Consider the following 12739-nt stretch of genomic DNA (forward strand, 5'->3'; position numbering starts at 1 on the left):
TAGGTGAAAGAGAACAAAACATCAGAAATGCATTGGAAGGTTAGGCGCATAAGAACACTCACTATCAAATGCACTCAAAAGCAATCAAGCATATCCGGATGTACTTGAAAGTTGCAAGACAATGTTTAATGAAGTCATAAGTCATGAACCAATATCTGATGCGGGCAAATATCGACACATCAAAGGCACTTTCTTTCCAAAATTCACCTCTTACCACCCAGGCAGCTCGTCTCGTGCGCAATAAACAAAGCAAGTCTGGCCCGGCAGGCATCACCATCCTCACCCACCTGTTTCTTCCACTAACCCTACGACTGCCTCCCTCGCTCAAAATGCGGTCACCCACTGGCCACTACCTCTTTCCTCTCCTTTGTCGCGTCGCAACTGGAAGCACCGCTCTCAGCCGACTTCCTCACCGCCGCGGGGCAGGCCAAGACTGAGCCAGCTCCCTGGAGTCGACGGCGGCGCGACGCCAGCCCGCGGCGCCGCGGGCCAAAATTAGCCCCGTCGACTGACTCACCGTCGACCCAGAGCAGACGTCATCCGTATTCTCGGCTGGAGCTGCCGCACCAGTGAAAATCACCGCGCCACGGTAAACGGCGTGACTTTATAGGGATTGTGCGAAATGGAAGAATGAACAACCCGCGAGGGCTTGAGAAGGTTTCGGAGTCATGTGCATTGCAAAGCCCAACCCTCGAGGCTCGAGCTTGGCTCAGTAGCTAGGTACATATAGTCTGAACCTGTCAGACCGTCCGGTTTAGCGACTCAGCCAGTCCGCCCGGAGATGGAAAACCAGCAGCTCTGCTCCCATCACGTCATCTTGTCACTCCTGGAAAAAGGAAGCGTTCCGCCCACGGTAGCGCGTCGCCCACGCCTCCGCTGAGCCACATCTGCGACAACAGAGTGGGGGTGGGCCGGTGGCAGCGGAACATTCCAGAACGAGTGACGTATCCAGCACAATCAGACCGATGACCGCGAATGAATCGGCGGAACGAAACTCGGTCATCAGTCGTCACACTCATAATCTGATTCACTTCGTTCAAAGCAAAACATGCAAATGAACATACTCAACAGTCAACAGCAGTTATCGTGGAGAAAGGTGACCCGGGATAGCCCAAAATCGGCCGAAAAACAAACGGGTCATCAATTTTGATATGCTGCTTCGAATAAAAACATATTGCCCCTATAAATCACCAGTTTGACTGACAGATACGGTAATATGGAGAAGGAAAAATTGCAAACATCACGTTCCAATTTCCATTCCCAAGCAACTAGCAAGAGCCGTTTCCTGCTCGTTTCAATATTGTACCAGCATACGAGACCAAAACACATTCAGAGGGAGGGGCGGTCTGCAACGCACAACAAACATGCACCAGTAACTGACAGGCGGGCGGCCGTACTGCAGTACCGCACCATTGCAACATAGCTCCCCTCTCCCGCTCTGTAGCGGCCGATAACACATCAGCAATGCGTGACGGGCATCCAGAGAACCGCCGCCGTTCCGACCGCTCCGAGCGGGCTCTCCGCTCGGCTCTCGGTGCTCGAGATGGAAATGTAAAAGTCGAAGGAAGGGACATGGGGAATGCAAAAGCCCGGCAGGGGCTGTCGAAGAGCTAAGGGTCTACTAGAGAACCTGTGGTATATTTGAAGGCAGGATGGACTGGGCCATGGTGCTGATAGCCTGATAGTCTTGGGTCCTAACCCGAAAGGGGCCCAGACCCAGAGCTAAGGGCCAAAGAAGTCTGAGGGAAGTTTCGGTAGTTTGAGCGAGCGATATGGCAGAGGGATCTGTAAAGGAGAGCGGGATAGCCGGGGCCGGGGGAAGGACGTGCGGTAGATTTGAGAGGAGGCGGGGCTGGTGGGAATTGAGCGGCCTGCAGCGTAGGCAGATAATGGGCAGATGAGGTCAAGCGGGGATGAGCGTCACAGGCTATCCCAATGGTGTGACTTGTGAGCACATATATTCTGTACACAAAAGATCCGCCGGATGAAGTCCCGATAAGCACCGCAACGAGCGCAGTAGCCAGTAACCACGACCGGCTTCGGAAAATGCGGCTGCTGATTGTTAGAGCACAGCGTCAGTGTGGAGAGAAAAGCCCAGCCGGCACTTCAGTGCAGTGCAGCATTGTGACATCATCACAGGGAAATTCAACGTAACTGATACCGACACATTGATGATGCAGCTGCGGGACAAACTGACGGAGAGCGATGTCACTTGCCTTTGTCCAATGTTCATGAAAGAAGACATTTTCACTCGGCACTCAGCATCACACCGCGCAGGTCTGGTAGGTATCTAATAACCAATAGTCGATACGCAGCGGAAACCAATTGACATAACCCATAAGGGATACAAGTGATATACCGCCGTCATGCCGCCTGAAGTTAGCTGAACGATGAAGCTAACAAAACAAATACTGGTAGATAACATATATTTGAATTAAGCACGGAAATAGGGGGCTATATTATATGATATGGCTCAGGTCAAACCTCAACCTACCTTGTCCTGTGTCCTGGCTTGACCTTGACCTGAGGCTGAGTCCGGGCGACTGCCGACTGATAACTGATTCCATGTAAAATATGGGCAAGATAATATGGGAAAGGTAAGCAGTAGAAATGCGTTTAAACACACCAAGTCCGAATACAAAAGCACATAGCAATTAGCAAACTAAAATAGCAAATTCCAACTCTGGCCACTCTGCACTTATCGTCTGACATAACTATTTTTTTTTCCGTTCTCAAGATGATTAAAAAAAAACTTGAAAAATTACCGGTCATCAGTAATAATCATTCGGGCCCAAATTCATAGAGTAAACTGGCAAGAAATGAAGAACAATTCAAAATTAATGTAGCGAAAGACAATGCTATAAACTACACAAAACAACTCACAGAAACTGAATTATTGTGCAATGTGCATGCCGAGACGACTGGATGCAAGTGGATGATAACTGGACGTTTGTGAATGCGAGCGACATCTATACAGAGCGTGCACAGAGACATCTGGACAGGTTCGATTATTCTCTGCAGTTCAGAATCCAGTGCGAGAAGAGTGCTGAGGACGAGCGATAATGTGTGTAGGTACTCATACTGTGTACGAGTATAAAGTCTGATTTTTTTTGTATGATACTTCTTTTTCTTTTCTTCGCTTCCATCACGCTAGCATTTTTAGCTGAACCAGTTCCACCCATGAAATTACAAAGCAATTTCACCGCTTACGTTTGCGAGGAGAAATATGAATCCTAACATTGGGAAGTGAATACGACAGCACTGCATGCACTCGGACAGCTCTAGGGAATTATGTGAGTTCCGTATAGCGGGCCGTTAGCGGCCAGCGACCCGCTTTGCCCACCGTGAGAACGCCTCGGAGGGTCACGGAATGTATCTGGAAGTCGTGAGGAACCGGTCCGGCCGGAGGGTACGGTACGACCGCGATTCGTGATCGGTGTTTCGAGACAGGTACGGTACAAGCAACAACGGTGATTGATGACAAGCCAAGGCACAACCGTGAACCTTACCGTGATTCGAATGTAGCACAGTAGCAATGCAGCCATCGTTATTCTTGAGCAGACTCGATGTCGGGTACGTTTATCCGTTATTACATATATATCCTTATTTTAACCTAGGCCTTACATGCGAATGCACTGACGAAAAAATGCTTGGTTTACTTAAATATCCGGCTCCATATATGTCATGTCAGGCCATGTCAGGCCACAGAGACGTACTGACCGCGTCTAGCTAACTGGGTCGGGGAAGGGCAACAACCATAGGATCCCTGCCATGTGCCAGAAACACATCACCCCTGACTATGAGGGTTAGTCGCCTAGCTCCGAGTGATTGAGCTGTGTGTAATAGAAACAATAAACAAAGTCAGTGATATAGTGCTCGCTTCTCTCGCCAGTGAGCGAGCATTAACGGTTCCAGTGAACTCAAATCTCCGTAAGTTGAACGGCAGGCTAGCCAGTAGTCTGCTGAGAGGATTGGTCGGTTCAATAGACTAGCGACTTTGCGGCAATGGCATGTGAACATGTGTGGTCTGTTTTATCCAGCCTCTTCCCCATCACTCCTACCCCCGCCAGAAGCGTCCAAACAACCCGCACCAAGCAAGTTGAGGTTTATCACATCCAAGCGACCTGAACTGAACTGAATCCAGCCAGATCCCGATCTGACTACGACTTGAACCCTACCTGACTCCGACCTGACTCCGACCTGACTCCGGCCGACTCCGACCTGAACCCTTTCCGACCCCGACCCGACCCCGACCTGTCTCCGACCTGATTCCTTCTTGCCGACGTGGCGCACAGTTATCAGCGCTCGGCCCAACCAGCTCTCAGCCTCAGCGCTGACATCAGCACAGTTCCCGGTATTGTCAGCAGAGCGCTGGCGGTCAGCGGGGGGTTGTTTCCGCCCCAGATGGACACGGTCTGTACTCTGTACCCAGCGCCGGTCAGCGGTCCCGCACGGCCCACCGATCCGGTCTCAGCGTTATGGTCCATCGACTGAAGAATCGCCCGGACTCCAGGGAGGTCCTTATATGGTGAGCGACACGGTCCGCTTTCTAGCGGCGGTCGATGCGCGCAGGATCCGGCAGATTCCACGCCATGAATGAGCTCCGCCGTGCGGCCGACAAAAGCCTTATAGGGTGATCGAAACAGCGGATTTATATCCCAACTGAGGGTGAAACTGTGGCGGATAAATAAACATCGTTTAGTCGTATCAACAAATCCCGGCACACGTCATCGACCGTTCCCGTGTACACAGCATGGTCTGATGTGAGAAGACCTTACTGCTCACATGAATCACGGCCGCTGGTTTCTGCTTGGGTTCAGTCTAGCTGCATGTTTGTCTTCTGATGATCTACCGCCAGTCGCCACTGGCTGGCGGTTGGCGCTAAGACGGCTGACGTCATTTTTTTCTGGACGGATGGAACAGACCGACGGGATTTGAAGGGAAGCTGTAACCGCTAACCTAGTTTCTCCTTGATCTGTCTCATCGTCCATCGTGGGTCGGAAAAAAGCTTCTCACGGATTTTCCAGTTTTCCACTGCTGCTTGCCTTTTCTTAGCAAATCAACCAGCTTTTAACCAAGCCGTAGCGGCGGTGTTGGTGCTTGGCAGCACGAATGTTGGCTTGCCCGCTCGTAGGGCGCCTAATTGGTGATGCAAATCACCGACTAGTCGGCCCACACGGGGCGCGGGGTCACCACTGACGGTGATCCCACACCTCTGTAATTGCTGCCGGAAGCAGCCGCCGCTGACCGGGCTATACCGATGGGCGGGGCGGGTCAGACAGTCGCTTCCGTGAGTCCGTGGGTCCGCCCGAGCCCCGTGCAGACCGGACGTTACACTGCACGGGTGGAATGTTGATGTGGGAGAGAGAGAGAGAGAGAGAGAGAGAGAGAGAGAGAGAGAGAGAGAGAGAGAGAGAGAGAGAGAGAGAGAGAGAGAGAGAGAGAGAGAGAGAGAGAGAGGGCGGTAGGGGAGGCAGAGGGGCGGATGATGGTGGTGTGCGGTGGAAGGGAAGGGAAGGGGTGAGGTGGAGAGAACAGAGAGGGGCAGGCTGCAGCGGAGCAGGGTGGGGCGGTGCGCGTTGGCATCACGGGATGCATAGTGAGTCACGGGACGAATGGGATCACATAAATCACGAGTCAATAGTCAGCACCGAAATTTAAATAGGTAGATAAAAGTCACTAGCATAATCATTTGCAAAACTTTTTTCAAATAAAATAAAGACGTTTTTGTTTTACATAAGAATCGTTTTCTTTTGAACCTCTATATAGGTACTAGACGTAGGTATACGTAGGAATGCTTGAACCTTCCTATCCAGCCGGTCATAATTGACCTTCAGTGCTCCGATAACACCACTCATCCAAATACGCATGACTGCTGTAGCTCTATAAGCGAATACGGCTAGTACGGTACGATTGTAACTGGCCTGTCGGTAACCCGTCCCCACCGTACATATAGCTCAGCTGGCTGACTAGTGAACACCGTAACTCAGCTGGCTGCCAGAGGTGGGCCGATCGATCGTCAGCCTACAACTGGGGCTCGACACAGACGAGCTGTCGACGTTTTTACAGGGCGACAGCAGGTGGGTGGGCAAATGGTGCACCGAGTCGAATCACGACCCCGACCGATTCCCGACCGCTTACGACCGCTCACGATCTCTCACGATAGCTCCTAGCCAGCGTCGAGCGATTCTCCATCGCTCCAGGGGAATTCTCGACCGCTTTTGGTCGCAATTCCTGGCCGCCCACGACCGCCCTCAGCGCCGACCGATTATCTATTCCCGACTATCAGACAAGCGTCCGGCAGACATGCAACCGCCATCAGGAACCCCATCCTGCGAAATAGCCCCGTTTGTCGACACTCTATGGGTTGACGACGTACCGTTTGCGAGTCGTTTGAGGGCCCGGGTCGCTGCGGGTCACCGCGGGGTCGTCTCGGTCAGCAGGGTCAAACCCAGGTCATGCAGAGTTTGGTCACACGTCCGGTGGGTAAAGTAAACGTTCATTTGTCAGCCGTCTGCGGTCAGGTTGGGAGCGTTTCGCCAGTCTAGTCGACCTAGATTGCGTCGCCACGGGGGTGATTCTGCTGGAGGGCCGGGCACACGACAGCTCAAGGTTCCCTCCGATCGTACGACGGAGAGGCATGACAATTGGCTACAGGCCTGCCCGGAGAAGAGGGGACAATACGACAACTGGGGGTGGATTGGTGTTTTAGCTCAGCATATTATTTAATATTTGCTGTCCAATGCCCTTCTAAAAGTTTTTAACTTTTTATTGGATTAAGCGTTCAATCAAAGTAAGAGTGAACTAGTTACGCATAAATTGAAGATGAAAACATTTAAATTTTATTGCAGCACGATGCAACCGTAAATAAATCAAATCTGGTGTCAATAACATGTCAGCTTTCGCCGGGCCTAAAACCCAATGATACCAAGAGATCGAACGCATTTTTGTTTGTCAAAGTGGGCGAATCCTGTATCGTTTCAAATTGCAGCACAATAAAGCACTGTTTATTTATACATTATTTTCGATCAAAAGAGAACGTATTGTCTATGGGAGCCAACATCAACAAATTTACGAGGGAAGCACACCGGCAAATGTAAATATCATCAATTCATTTGACAGCGCTCCCAAACAGGGATTGATTCGTAAAGGAAGCCCGACAACGCATCACAAACAGCCACATCCCCCTCCACTTCGCCGTCAGTCGTCACTTACCTGTCAGTATCTTAGGCCACCTCCTGTCTTCCTCCGGCGGCACGCCCCTGTTCTGTCGCGTGCCACTCCCCCTCACAATCACTCCCGTCGTCACCCGCCCCCGATCACTGCTCGCCCTCAACTCGCCCTCGCGCGCGCTCGCCGGTGACTCGACGGGCGGCGTCTGCCGGCGAGCACCGGCGCGGCGCCGGGCGGCCGGCGCGCAGGGTCACTGCGCAGGGTCAGCGCGCAGGGTCGACGGGTCTCGGTCAGTCGGCGTACTTTCTCTGGACGATGACCATATATGGCTGCGGCTGGCGAGCGCCGGCCGCCGCCGGTCGCCAGCCTTATTTAGGGAGTCGCCTGTGATGCGGCTCCGCCGAACGATTGTATCGCCCCACGCTGGACGGTGACTGGTGAATGGTGATGTGACCGGAGCGGCACAGTGGTCCTGCCGCGGCTGACCAACCGGCACGCGCTGGTCCTCACCAGTCGACCGACCGATCGCTCCATGGTATTCTCGACCATTCCGATGGAATTCTGACCGCTCGACCATCCGCATGCCGTGGAAGATTCCGGATGCCCACATTGACGATAGTGCGAACTGCCAAGATGACATGGTACTTTGGGCAGGGTTGCAGGTTGAAGTAGCGAGGATGGTTGAATGGGCGTGGGTGGAACTTGGAAGACCGGTTTAATTTACGGCACGAGTACTATGGAAGGACTATGGCCTGCCTGATTGATGTCGCGATTTTGACGTGCCTTTTATTCATTGTGTTGTGGCGTTAAATAACGAGGTAAATCGGTTCCCTTGTCGGTGCGATCCCAAAACTCCTTAATCCATCCTCCGAGATCTAAAACACGTCTTGGCTATTTTGTATGGGGCAAAAACCATTTAATTTCTCTAACCGTGAAGCACGAACCATCACATTCATTAACCCTCGCCCATGTAGGGGGGTTGGTGCAACCCCCCGGCCCCCCCCCCCCTGAGGCTTTTCGGAAATAGTGCAAAAACAGCGGCGCGCAGCGCCGCCAAATTTTGGGTACCTTATGGGGCAAACCTTGCGCATCTTTTGATAAAAACAATTTGACCGGGTCATGTCAGGTCACGGAGGTATGACGTCACAAAGGGAACAGCCTCCGGCCGGATTTTCACAAACTGAGTGCCAACGCCCGAGGTTTCCTGCCGATGGTACGAACATCGGTTGATGGATCGTGATGAAACTTCTCATGCATGTTGGCGCAAGTATTGGCTATCATATGGTATAAGAAACTTGACCGGGTCAGGTCAGGTCACGGAGCTATGACGTCACAAGAGGAACAGCGTCCGGTACTATTTTTGAAAAGCGCCCGAACCACTATTTTGCTAATTCTTGTCACCTCAATGGGAATATGCAGCAATATTAGCTTATATAGGGAGCAAATGGACCTCCCAAATCCAAAAATACAATCAGATTTCAAAAATTTAAATTTTGATTTTTCGAATTTCTGCCGCCGACTGTGAACTTGCCGACTTCCGGCGCTCCCAACGCGCCATGTTTAGAGCTAGGGAAACGAAATACATACCAAACGATAGACAATTGATCAAGGAACACGATAGTGAAGGTTTCAAGTCGATATCTCCCACCGTTTTGCCGCAATCGCCGCCGAAAGTTGAAAAAAGTATATTTTCCCGAAAATTTGACCTTTGACCGGTCAAAAGTAGGTCAAATGTTGACCTAGGACCAAAAAATATACCACCAATCGCGAGATCTCGGCGAGAGCAATCCGTTGGTCTTTTCCGCTAAGCTCTACGACGCTCCGTTTTCAAACGCCAAGGGGGGGTCGCACCAACCCCCCCCCCCCCTGCATGGGCGAAGGTGGCAGATCGCCGTTTACGGGCGAGGGTTAAGTCATAAAACGTCTCAAAGTTTTGGGCCTGGGGCTATGAGAAACAATTGAAAAGGTAGGTAATTATTTTCGTTTGATAAATTTTCTTTGCCCCGGTCATAACTCCTCATTGGCCCCTGCCCTTGCATTGAAATCGACAGAATACAAATACCTCTAATTAATATTCCCTGTTTAAGAAATATATATGACATTGCATCACTGCTGTCACAAAAAAGCTCGGTGGACACTATAGCCATAGAAGGCCACGCCCCTAGGTGCGTTCAATAAGTAAGTTCCGGAGAACAATTACATAAAATTCACGCGGTCTACGCACGTGATTTTTTCAGGGATTAGAATTCAGACCTTTATGTCGAAGTGACCGCATTTTCAGCTTCTTATTCCATTTCTGTGACGATAAGGAGCGGATCAAATAACACCATTTTTTAAGACTGCTTTAGAAATGGCATCGGCCACCCGAGAGGATCAACGTTCAGTGATACGATTCCTAGCTATCCAGGGCTAGCCGGCGGCTAACATCCACGCCAACTTCGCGCATGTGTACGGGAGTCATGCTCTTAGTGATTCCGCAGTTCTGAGCCGGAAGAAAAGGTTTGGGTAGGGGAGGGAGAGCGTGCGCGACCTGGCACGTGCAGGCAGGCTGAGGACGATGGTCACAGCCACTGACGTCGCCAAAGTGGAGGAGATGGTGATGGCCAACAAAAAGATTACTGTCCAGGCGATAACAGAAAGCCTAAACATAAGCCTACGCCAGGATCATTAGAGACCATCTCCTGCCAGTAATCGCCAGTTGCCGCCCCGAGAAGGCCCGTGGTCGGTTCATCCTCCACCAGGATTGCGCGCCTCCTCACCGTGCCCTCGTGGCGAGGGATGCCCTGCAGGCAGAGGGCATCGAGGTGCTCTAACACCATCCCTATAACTCTCCCGACGGCACGCAGTGACTATTGGCTGTTCGCAGACATGAATAAAAATCTCCGGGGCCGGAGGTTCGGCTCGCGGTCTGCACTCGGGTCTGCTTTTTACCAGTATGGCGAAAAGGCCCTCACTCAAAGCTTCCGTGCGGCCATCCGGGACCTGGCCAAGCGATGGGAACGATGCGTTCGCCTGCGGGGCGAGTTCGTCCAGCCGTGAGCCATGTTTGGTTGAGATGTGCCAAAAAATAAACGAGTTATATCAAAACGGAACTTACTTATTGAACATACTGGTAGATCCAAACCCCGGGCCTGTCGACCCTTCCTGATGTCATCAGTGGCGTCGCCGGTGACTCAGTGTCCTCTCTCCATCACTTGATCTGCCCCGCCGCAGCCGTCGTCGTATGTCTGTGTGTTTGTCCTTCTCCTCGGAACGATAAATCAGCCCCGGTTGTTGTCAGACAGTCGGCTGAGCCTCGGTCGGGTCAGAGGGGAGGGGAGGTCTGACGCTCTCTCGGTTCCTGAACTCGAAACCATGTCTGACTTGGCTCCTACGTCAGCAGACGCACTTATAAGGCCAGTCTGCCAGCGGAGAGCTGCGTGGCAGTGCGTCTGAAGGGGGTGAGTCACAGCTCCAGAAGATCCCAGTGCTGATCCAGACTGACGTGGAGAGGGGTTTCGTATGTTCGACGGAGACGCAGAATGATAACCACGATAAATCAGGCACGGCGAACCACGGGAACGCCTTAGGTCAGTATTGATGTATACTGTATAACCAAGCAGAAACAAATGTTTGCAGACTAGTATGCACCGAGCAAAAGATGGACGGAATGGTCGTATGGAGCAAACGATTTCCGTTAGACGTGAAAAGTCGGCAGCAACATACGATATACCGATAGGTAACATCTGTGCAGGATAAGTTAACCATTTTTTTCGCGATTGACGGTCAAATGCACCGACTTTATCGCTGTGCAAAAACATGAAGACGATAGTGACGCGTCGAATTTAACCCCTAAGCGTTTTTTTTTTATTTTGATCATAAATGCTCATATATTTTGCTGCTGTTGCGCTTAATTAATCCAAGCACCTACCAACATTTCATAACTTGCTTACATATCCTATTCACCAGTATAACGCCTTTTGGGGCGACTAACGGAGCGAGCGAGAGGGTGGGCCTTGCACGTGCGAAATTGCGAGGGGGTACCTCCAACTGACTTGTGCACGGCACCCTACTAACTGGTCTCTAGCGATGTGCCAAATTTGGGCACAATCGGCCCAGCCGTTCTCGAGATCTGGAAGCGGCACCCTGCACGTGCGCACGTGCAAAATGGGTCCCAACTGACTTGTGCACGGCACCCTACTAACCGGTCCCTAACCGTGTACCAAATTTGAGCGCAATCGGTCCAGCCGTTCCCGAGATCTGGAAACGACCCCTGCACGTGCGCACGTGCAGCAGCACCCCAACTCTGGCACATGTATATGCAGTGCCTAGTGGATGCCTACCTACATGCCAACTTTCAGCGCAATCGGCCAAGTAGTTACCGAGATATTGCAACAATTACAAAACTGACACCTCTTCGTTTTGCACGTGGCACGTGCATAAGGGGTCACCCACATGCATCGGGAATAGTCCAATACTTGGTAGAAGGAATGAAGCTACCCTACAAAAATTACCGCGTGTAAATCGGTCAAGTGGTTGCTGAGATATAAGCCTCGCAAAAGCGTGACCACGGCCGGCCGGCCGGCCGGCCGGCCGGCCGGCCGCTCATACTCAGAAATTTCCGTTAATCTAAGGAAAGACTACGCTCGCTTCGCTCGCTCCGTAAACACAACATTAACCCTCGCCGGCCGAGGGGGGGGGGGCGGGTGCCGCCCCCCCCCCATAGGATTTTTTCGCGATAGCTCCGAACACGCTGGGATAGAGAGCTAAAACTTGGCATACCTGACCTTTGATCCAAGCCGCATCTTTTGACACTAACCGAATGTTTGGGTCAGGTCAGGTCACTGACCTATGACGTCATAAGTGAACCTCTGCACGGTCTTCAGATGTCGCAACTTCGCAACGCCCTCACTAACAGAGGAGATGTCACAGGGAAATGAAACTTGCAGGATCTAGTATCCATTATGAGTCTCACAACTTGTACATCTCGGATTTTTCCTAAAGGTCATATGAGGTCAGGTCATTTTCGTCACCTCACCATTATACATAAGTCAATGGGGAAAAATTCAAACTGCTATTCTGGCGCCGGGAACGATCTCCAACTATCTCAAGCACACAGAATCGTGATTTGATGCACTCCTTGCAAGGTTAGATGCGTCACTTTTGCAATGTTGACCTTCCGTGACGTCAGTTATGACGTCATCAAGGTCATATTAGTTTTTCGTCAATAACTCCCGATCAAATTGAGCTAGCGAGTCGGGAAAGCCACCAAAGGACTCAGGAAGACCTGCCGAATCGAATGATATGCGACATGACCTCTTTCGACCAACTTCATGACCTGGGGGTGCTGACCTGACCTTGACCTGAGGTCAACACCCTAAGTTGACCTGACCCGAACAAAAAGTATATCATTCGACGCGCCTGAGCAAGGCAAACACGATGCTGCCAAAATCGTGGCTCTGCGGCCGTTTTTTGCGAAGTTATTCACCAAAAACTGAACCGTACCCTGGGGCACTTGACCTGACCTCCGAGGTCACCGGTTGACCTAGGACCTTAAAATCGGGTACCAATCTCTGCGTCTCGTAAC

At 51.5% G+C, this 12739-nt stretch overlaps 1 protein-coding gene across 1 annotated transcript in view; it reads right to left on the minus strand.

The window, feature by feature from the left end:
- LOC122389385 (filamin-A-like) overlaps positions 1-419 on the minus strand; it is a gene marked incomplete at its 3' end in the record, with an annotated part of 61355 nt that extends 60936 nt beyond the window's left edge. The window contains exon 1 of the mRNA XM_043381324.1: positions 354-419. The remainder of the gene's footprint in view (positions 1-353) is intronic.
- Positions 420-12739: the final 12320 nt, after the last annotated feature.

The sequence above is a fragment of the Amphibalanus amphitrite genome, unplaced genomic scaffold, assembly GCF_019059575.1.
Source record: "Amphibalanus amphitrite isolate SeventyFive unplaced genomic scaffold, NRLGWU_Aamphi_draft 000356F_arrow, whole genome shotgun sequence".
Classification (NCBI taxonomy): Eukaryota; Metazoa; Arthropoda; class Thecostraca; order Balanomorpha; family Balanidae; genus Amphibalanus; species Amphibalanus amphitrite.